General features: G+C 33.8%; 1 protein-coding gene across 1 annotated transcript in view; it reads left to right on the top strand.

Moving 5' to 3' along the window:
- The first annotated feature begins 575 nt into the window (after window positions 1-575).
- Window positions 576-10,169, top strand: part of LOC128026249 (sorbin and SH3 domain-containing protein 1) — a 47,916-nt gene continuing 38,322 nt past the window's right edge. Inside the window, exon 1 of the mRNA XM_052613128.1 lies at window positions 576-695. The gene's annotated coding sequence lies outside the window, so the exon portion shown is untranslated. The remainder of the gene's footprint in view (window positions 696-10,169) is intronic.

The following is a 10,169-nucleotide window of genomic DNA, read 5'->3' as shown; positions in this document are numbered from 1 at the left end:
ATGCACATGAAACATGTTTTATCTTTTGGCTTAGATAATATGGTAAAAATTCCATCTGCAAAATGATTCAATAATCAGTTAGCTATATATTTGCTTCTTGCTTAATAAATCGCATGTCAATCTTAAAAATGAGTTTTTCAGCAAATACTATGAATGTTTTTATGCGTATCATAATGAATTATATTAAACTTATTTTCTTTTGGTTCTTTTAAAAAAAATCTATATTTACTTTCATTTTTTTTTAACCTCAACTATAAACTTTAGTGCTCTGGAACCACTAGAGGGCCTCAGCAAACTTCCAAGGGGGGCGTAAGACGACTTAAATATTTTAAATAACCTACATTAAAATAGTCTGAATTATTACCCCAAAATATTAAAAAATTATATTTCCAACATGTAAGCTAAACTAGCATAATTTTTTTTATTGTGATAAACTAGGAATTTATTAACTAAATGTAATATGTAGCCTATTATTAAAATGTATATTTGTTATTGTTATTGTTTGCTGAAACATACGTTTTATTAAATTTCTGTGCCTCTATGGAACGCCCCTCTCCTCCCGCTCCAGTGATATTGTGATGAGAGCGTGAGAGGCTCCACGCTCGGGCGAGCGCGTGCAGTGACCGTCACTGAATTGTGCAGCGTGCAGCAAGCAGTGTTATCAATACGGAAACCTGGACTGCTTCCTTAGAAAGGTGAGTATTACTTAACGCATGCTTCATTCTCAGCCAGATTCCCAGTATTTGAATATCTCATTGATATTTCACAACAAACTGAAACGGAAAGTTCACGTGTTTTCTTCGTTTGGGCACTATTATTTGGCCTAGGCTTATTATAATAAACCGCAGCGGCCATCCATTGCAGACAAAATGTGCAGAGCAGAAGTGCGGCAGCGTGGCTTATAATGTTTCAGTTACTTCAGCACTAAAGTTAGTGATATTATTATTTTATGATAACGTGTTGGCTATATTTACGGATGTAAATGGCGAAACTATAAATGGCATTGCTTATTGAAAGCACAATATGATTTGTCCGATAAATGAGATGGGATAGAGATGGTTCGAATTCTGCAGGAAAGGAGATCTGACTTCGGCTGCACTTGATATCCAAATAAGGAATAGGATTGACTGAATATGCGGAGGGAGCAGGACAGTGAAGCGATCTTCACGAACTATCGCATTGCATATGGCTTGAAAAATAAAAAATATATAAAAAAATTGTACACATAAAAAAATATACAGATCTTAGTGGTATAACTGCCTGTATTCACGAAGATGAATGTTAGTTGTAATGCAGTGCGGTGTATGCGGCAGTAGTAGCAGGGTAGATGAACTGTGCAGAAATGGGACAGTTTTTTGGTAGATTCGTGATGGAGCACAGATAATAGTTTTTTTGAGGCTTTAACCCTACATTTAAATATATAAATTAATTTATTCAGTTTCTAAACAGTTTCTGTGTTATCTTTTTTTTTTTTTAATCTTTTAACTTTTATAAAGTCTAACAGCTCCGGTGGTCTACCAACTTGCTTTATCATGGTCCCATAATAAACTGTCCACCCCAAAGGCAATAGATTAACCAAAATTCTAAATCCCTGGGAAGAAGTAAGAAATTCTAATTATTTAAATGAAAGACTTAAATATTCTCAATATTCCTAAATTTAGAATTCTTACATTTTAAAATCAAGGGTTATTCTTGTTCTTTTATAAGATTATTTAAACTGGTTAAATTAATTTATAGGAATTATTTTTAGAGATTTGGTTGTAAACCAGAACAATCTGAAAACTAGGTATATAAACTCAATAACATACTTTTCCTTCTTTAAAAATAGTTAAGTGGCATTAGAGACTAAAGTGAAATAGGTTTCTGTACTGCTTACCGCTTAGTATTTATAAATGAAAAAAAAACTGCATTGTTCATCAGCAGGTTTTCCTACAACAATTAACACGAGGCAAAATGTTCTAACTATAAGTTCTGTTATGTTCCTCATTATTATAATGTAGTTGTAATGCAATCGAAGAACACTGACAAGGGGATTGTACAATGGCAAAGAAAAGAAAGAACATCTCACACCTTAAAAATCTCACCCGGTGAAGATGTTCAGCTCAACAACTGTACCAGACCCACAGGATGTTATCATTATTTTCTGGAACAGGAGATATGTAGTATTTCAAGAGGAAGTGAACAACATAAAAATCTGAAGTAGGTGAGAAACTACAACATCTGTGAGAAGTTTCTGCCAGCGTCTTTAGTCGCCATCTCCTTACAAAGATAATGAATAATTTGTGATGGCTGCTTAATATTTTATAAGCTTTCTGTAGGATCATATTACTGTCTAGTGTGGTGAACAGGCACCAAAAAAAAAAAAAAAAAGGATTGGTGGTAAAACACTGTCTAAATGAGTTTTCCTGTGAAAGATTTGATAAAATATTAAGTTTGAGATTGGTGATTTTATAGGATCATAAATTTATTACATAAAGAGAGGCCATTATGATTTTAAGTATTTTTTACAGCTCTGTAAGCACGGATTATGGTATAAAAGTTTTTACACCGGTTTGTCAAATTAGTAAAATGGGGTCATATTATGTTGCTAAAAAATAACATAATTTTGTGTATTTGGTGTAATGAAATGTGTTTATGCTGTTTAAGGTGTAAAAAAAAAAAAAACTGTACATTTCTGCAAGTTACAAGTTGTTTCATTCATTCAGTCTCGTTTCATTCAGGAATGAAAAAAGTCATTGAAAAATTGATTAAGAAATAGTTACTGTATATGGACACGATATGCACTAAATACACAAAGTAACTGGCATTATTGTGTCTAAAATGTATGTAATATTAACTTATTGTTTATTTAACTGTTGTACAAAAGCAATATCATGCTCGTAATCATGCAGTTGGTCCAAATATGAATATGTTTTTGGTTACCTGCAGCCTCAGACAATGATTGAGGCGGCCTTGACAGATCATACATCACATCCACTCCAATCCAGACCATTTCAATGTTACACCATGTTGCTTAGCAACCCTCATCTAACCCCATACTTTCCTTCTACCAATTGACTGCAGCGTGGCTTTGAGTGGCACTTGAAGTGAGCACGAGTCTGTATGTTTTGTTAGCGCTACAAATTTCAAGGTCTGTGTGCACAAAGCAGCACGCTAATGCAAACAAGAGGTTGAACAGACCGTCTCTGCTTCAGATTGTGTTGTGCTGACAGATTTTTCTTTTCACCTCTTGTTGCTTTTACAGATTGTGGACCAGCTGGCTCGAAGTCAGTGTTTGGATGATGTTTGCCCAATGAGAGTTCATAGTTTGAGTACAGATCATATTTAGACAGTACATGATGATGATATGTCAGGGCTTAAACGTTATGCATTTAATGTATTTGCCATGTAACACATAGCTGGGACACTCAACATGATGGACCTTCAAATAATGTCTTTTTCAGATCACTGTGAACTATTCAACTTTCAAGAGAGTGTGAAGTCCAAGTGTGTGTGTGAATGTGTATAGCTTGGCTTGCTTTGTAAAGGCTGTGCCTGGTTTTGTTGCTCAACACTGAGATCTGGGGTCCTCCATCATTAGGGAAGCACTTGAAATGTCTGGATTATCATATAGCCGTTTTTAGGTGTGGTTGAATAGTCTACATCCCCTGATAAAATTATCAGGCACCAGTCACATAACTGAGAGGTCTGAAACAGTTGTCTCTGTGTGCATTGCAAGTGGGATGCCTACAATCTCTGTTGGTTAGAATAATTTTGACGAATTGTTGGTTGGTGAGATTTTCAGGGCTAAATACAGAAACAATCCATAGAAAAACAGGTAATTTCTTGTCAGAAAATGACCAATACCTTTAAGATTAAGAGCATGGACATTTCCTTCAACCATAAAACGCAACATAATTCAAAGTGACTCAAAATATAGGTAAAACACCTATGAAAATTCAATATAGAAAATTCCTTTAAATTAACACTTTGGGACGTATTTTTACAGATTTTGGCTTTGTTTTTGCATTGTACACTTTTATACATTGGGTGTATAACACAGAGCAACTAATATAGTTATATGATTAGTATATATACATGAATTTAAAAGCCCCGTGATGTGGCATTTTTTTCTTTTGTGCTATCCATTTATTTATTCAAAAACAATATATATATATATATATATATATATATATATATATATATATATATATATATATATATATATATATATATATATATACACACACACACACACACACACACACACACACACACATAGAATAACCTGAATACTCGTTTTGGTGTATAAATCCCAAATGTCCACGTGACACAACTGTTTAAAACAATTCTAATTAAAAATAAAACCTTATTTCTTTCTAATAAATTCTTATAATCTTTTGTTAGTATTTTTTTCATGCAAAACAACTTAACTTCACAGAACTTGGAACATTATTTTCTTTTCTTTTTTTATTATTATTTCTTAAGTCAGGGATACTCTTATATATCATTAAATCTAATGGATCACATCCTGAGCTGTTCAATATCCAAAATTCAGTATTCCAGATCTCAGTCTGGTCCATTATTTTTATAGCCTACAAAATAAGTCCCTGCATGCCTTACGAGCTTTGTCAGTCATTCGATATCAAAAGCCACCCCGTTATGCACTGCTTTGAATCCCAAGTGTGAAACTCATTATCATTGCCCCATCTGTCCTTCTAGAACATCCATGCTGCACACAAAGGCTTTTTTCTGGCATGTGCTGTGGTAAATGCTGTCGTGCCCCTCCCTCTGTGGCTGCCTGTTGTCTGGTCAGCAAATGCCGAGGCCCATGAGGGCCAGACCCAGAGGCTTTGACTCATCTTTACACAGCTGTGCACTAGAAAATCTGTCAGACATAATGGGCTTCTGTATTCCATGATGTAATGATGTTATTTTAGATGTCACTCTATTTCAGATGACATCGACATGATGGCATTTTACTGGCTGAGGATAGCTCTCAGTAGCCGTGCTAATAGTGTGTTATCAATGCTCGGTAGTGGTATGGAAATATTTAATTAGTAATAAAGCCAGGTGATTGTGAGCGGAATCTTTAATGGTTGTACATTTTTGTAAACTTTGCTACAAAGATTAGGCAAAATTTGTTAATCACAGAGAATACAGACTATTAGTATTATATTAATTATACTGGTTTATGATTACTTTTACTAGCATTATAATAAATATTTTTATTATGATTTTATAGTCATAGAATACGTTTTAAATGATTACATTATAAATGATTATTTTTCCGTTGAGGTGTTTGTGATCTTAAAAGGATAGACCCAAAAATGAAAATTCTGTAAGCCTTTACTCACATTCAGGTTGTTCCAAAATTGATTTGATTTTGATTTTAAATTAAGCAACACACGTGGCAGAACCTTCAAAATAGCTACCAGGTAAGCAGATCTCTGCATATTGTTCCAGTTAAAAGTTACAAAGTCTCTTGTAAGAACATTTTCAGGACAAATTGATTATCATTACTGAAACTGGTAGTTTTCCACATTTAGAAAAATATTAGATTAAACATTTTCTATGAAAATATACTTCATTAATGTCTGATTATATACATTCAGTAAAAGAATTTGCAAAATCATCATGGCTTTTCTGTTGTTAGCAAAACATGCTAAGACACCCTATCTTCCGCAACACCATTCTCACTTACCGCAACAATTTAAGGCCAGTTGAGGTAGAGAGAACTTCTTTTTCGGTAATGATAATTTAATCACACAGACTATTTTTAAATGTATACAGTATAATGAGTTATTTAAATAAACATTTTTATATATATATATATATATATATATATATATATATATATATATATATATATATATATATATATATATATATATATATATATATATATATATATATATATATATATAAAAGCTGAAAACGTTTATATCAACCCACCATCTCCCAGGATGGAGACACACATTATGGGTTAGAGCAGGGGAGGCCTTTTCAGCATGACGTGGCATTTAAAATTTTTCTGGTTAACCACTGTGGCAACAAAACCTGTGTCCACATACACCGGTTTGTTTCACTATATTAGTGAGAATACTCATAGGCTTCCACTGTTTTATGTCAGGTTTATGATATTTTCTATGTCTTAACCTGATCCTTAACCCTCACAGAAAACTGTACACATCATCATATTTAAATGGATAGTTCACCCAAAAATTAAAATTCTGTCATTAATTACTCACCTTCATGTAGTTCCAAACCCATAAGACCTATATTTATCTGCAAAACACAAATTCCAATATTTTTGATGAAATCTGACAGCTCTCTGACCCTCCATAGACAGCAACACAACTGCAATGTCCCCAGGTCCAGAAACATAGCAAGGACACCAGTAAAATAGTCCATGTGACACCAGTGGTTCAACCGTTTATTACATTTTAGGGTACTCTCCAAAATGGTGGAAAACGGTAACTCAGGGAGAAGAATTGTTGAATAAATTATGTTGTTATTATTACGTGGACTGTTTTACCGATGCCCTCTCTACATTTCTGAATCTGGGAACATTGCAGTTGTGTTGCTGTCTTTCGAGGGTCAGAGAGCTTTCAGATTTTATCAAAAATATCTTAATTCAACTCGATTTCATGAAAGTGCACATAAAAAGTACATCAAATAAGAATGAAAACTCGTGGTATTGATATGCAAAATTTGACTTTTGCGTGTATTGGCTATGCGATGGGTTGGATTAGGGTTGTGTGGTTGATGCGTATCATATGTACACAAAAACTGCGTATCATATGCATGCCAACAAATTTCATATCTTATGCATGCGAAAACTGTGTGTTATATGCACGCCAAACAGGTGGTTAGCATATACACACCAAAGTCAATTTTTGCGTATCAATACCACAAGATTTCATTTTTATTTGGTGTACTATTTATATGCATTTTCATGAGACCAGGCTCCTTAATTTTTGTTTCTGAAGATGAACGTCTTATGGGTTTGGAATGACTTGAAGGTGAATAATTAATGACAGAATGTTCATTTTTGGGTGAACTAACCCTTGAAATATAAACATTTTTACAAACATTTTTAACTAATGAGGACATAAAATGGCGGGTTTATATAAACGTTTTTTAGTGAATGTATATAATCAGACATTAATGAAGTATATTTTCATAGAAAATGTTTAATCTAATATTTTTCTAAATGTGGAAGACTACCAGTTTCAGTTATGATAATCAATTTGTCGTGTACTTGTTCTTTCAAGAGATTTTGTAACTTTTAACTGGAACAATATGAAGAGATCTGCTTACCTGGTAGCTATTTTGAAGGTTCTGCCACGTGTGTTGCTTAATTTAAATCAAGATATAGATATATATATATATATATATATATATATATATATATATATATATATATATATATATATATATATATATATAGTGTGTTTAAATGGCCCTCAAATTTTTTTTTAAAGTCAAGTAATTTATAAGAGTACTAGAAACAGAAGGCATAGCAGTTTGTATTGTCTGAATATAAATATCAGACGCTTTTACAGGATAAAGAAATTGACAGTTAGAGGAGACTGACTGTGATTAAAGTGCACGCGATGCATGCTCCTGCAGATCATGAATGTGATTTTATTCGTCTTAATTAACTTTATTATTATTTATTATTATTATTAAATTCACTATATAGCTTACAGTGATTAACACATTTCTGTAAAGTTTTTAACCAATTTTGTAAGGTTTGTGCCACTGCTGCTCATTACTATCAGTATTGGTAATTACAAATTGGTAATTTTTAGCTTTCTGTATTGGTTAGTCCTCCAATATGCTTAAGGTCTTTAGTTACAGTAGGATATTTCTGTTGCTATACTATAATTAAAAGTGTTATCTATGAAAGAAAGGAAGAAAAAAAGTGCTTTATGTTTTTTATTCAGATACACAATTAGTCAAAAAGTACAAAGCTGTGAGCGGTTATCAAAGGAAAAGGAGGCCATTTTTTGTTATTATGTGTACAAATACCATTTAGTTGTTTCGGTTTGTTATTTTTCCAATAAATGATTAACATCTTTAGGTTTAAATTTTTTAAATATGTGCTTTTTCCATTATGTCAGGTGGTCTAATAAATTGTTAAGCACTGTATGTTTTCATAGCATTCAGTCGGCACATTTGTTTGAAGGACATTGGGCAGAATGTGGAATAGTGTGTTTTATGTCAATCAAATTAAAATAAAGAATATTGTGTTTTAAAAAAAATCGGATTAATTGAATAAAATAATAGGCCAACTAATCGATTATCAAAATAACCGTCAGTTGCAGCCCTAGTAAAGTGAACTCATTGTCATGTTGAAGAAACCAGTCTGAGATGATTTGAGCTTTGTGATATGGTATGGTCTTCTGCTACTGTAGCCCATCTTCTGCAGGGTTCAACATGTTGTACGTTCAGAGATGGTATTCCTCACACCTTGGTTTTAACGAGTGGTAATTTGAGTTACTGTTGCCTTTCTATCATCTCTAACCAGTCTGCCCATTCTCCTCTCACCTCTGACATCAACAAGGCATTTTTGTCCACACAACTGCCGTTCACTGGATATTTTCTCTTTTTCGCACAATTCTCTGTAAACCCTAGAGATGCTTGTTTGTGAAAATCCCAGTGGATCAGCAGTTTTTAAAATACTCAGCCCAGCCCATCTGGCACCAACAACCATCCCACGTTCAGTCAGTTAAATCCCCTTTCTTCCCCATTCTGATGCTCGGTTTGAACTTCAGCAAGTCGTCTTCACCACATCTAGATGCCTAATAGCCTAAATGCAAGTTGCTGCCATGTGATTGGCTGATTAGAAATTTGTGTTACCAAGCAATTGAACAGGTGCACCTAATAAAGTGGCCGGTGAGTGTATATTATATACTTTGATAGATTGCATATGTTCAAGATTAAAGATAACCTAAAAATAACTGAATTCAAAGCTCCCCTTGTTTATTCCATTTTAAATAATGTTAAGTGTTTTCTTTAAATTAATGTACATCATGGAGAGTAATGTCCTTGTTATCTTAGACTATTGAAAAATAAAAAAAATGTAATTACTCATTACATACAAACACTTAATGAACTAACTAATCCAACTAATCATCTTAATAGAGGAATAAACTCTCAATGTTGCAAGAGAGCAAGTTACTGATAATAGGAGCAGAATCGATGTAATTAAACCTAGCAAACGGTCAAGCAAGGCAACTATAATTATTCATATCTCCATGCATGCTGGGAAAAGGACAAATGGGAGTAAACCACAAAACTACTTTTCTGTGTACAGGCCTATTTGAAATGCTATGCTTGATGGTTCAGCTTTTGAGTTCAGAATAGTGAGTAAAACAAAATAAGTGCACAAATATTTGGATATTCAACATTATTATTATCTACACCTGTATTTGTTCTGTTGGAGTTATTAGTTCCCTTTTGAGTTGTTCACCATCGTTCCTGTTATTTCAGAAAATAGCTGAGAGGTTTCTCTCAGATAGATGTCATGCTCTGTAAAAAGATGTGTGTAGATGAACGGTGGCTGAGGCAAATACCACAGTTGAATACATTTCCTTTTATGATGCCGTTGTTAAAATGTGTTGAGAGTATATCAGTCTAGGCCTCCATCCAGTGCATCTGCTGAAGATGTTTATGGTTACGGACAGGCTATTCTCAATTAAAAACCCATGGTTGTTCTTCTACAGTGCTACTCTCGAGCCATGTTTGGAGCTGTTTGCTGTGATCCTGGTGAGCTTTACTCTCTCTCTGCCCCCCTTGTTGACAAAGCACACATCAAACTGTGTTATGTAAGAGCCAACCCCCTCGCTCCAGTTCCTGCAGGCCCCTTGTAGATCTCCTTTGTGTAATAAAGCTGGACTCTTTAAAATCTGTCATGGAAATAGAATGAAGCGATCCTCAGAGATTCTATGGTGGACTATTATGGTACTTTTCCTTGTGTCACCCCCTTTATTATGGTAATAAGCCTGGCATAATGTAATGGAAAACAGTGAGGGATGTCCAGTACATGATGACCTTCAACTGTGCTTTGGATCTAATGCTGTGACTTATTAACTTTTGGTTGAAGAGTTCTCACAGATTTTATTACATCATTAGTTCTGCCATCAAAATCCATTGGCTGTATTTCACAGGGTTTCCCAAGT

Source organism: Carassius gibelio, chromosome A13 (genome assembly GCF_023724105.1).
Source record: "Carassius gibelio isolate Cgi1373 ecotype wild population from Czech Republic chromosome A13, carGib1.2-hapl.c, whole genome shotgun sequence".
Taxonomy (NCBI): domain Eukaryota; kingdom Metazoa; phylum Chordata; class Actinopteri; order Cypriniformes; family Cyprinidae; genus Carassius; species Carassius gibelio.
Note: the sequence above shows the minus strand (reverse complement) of the source record. Positions and strands in the feature narration are given on the sequence as shown.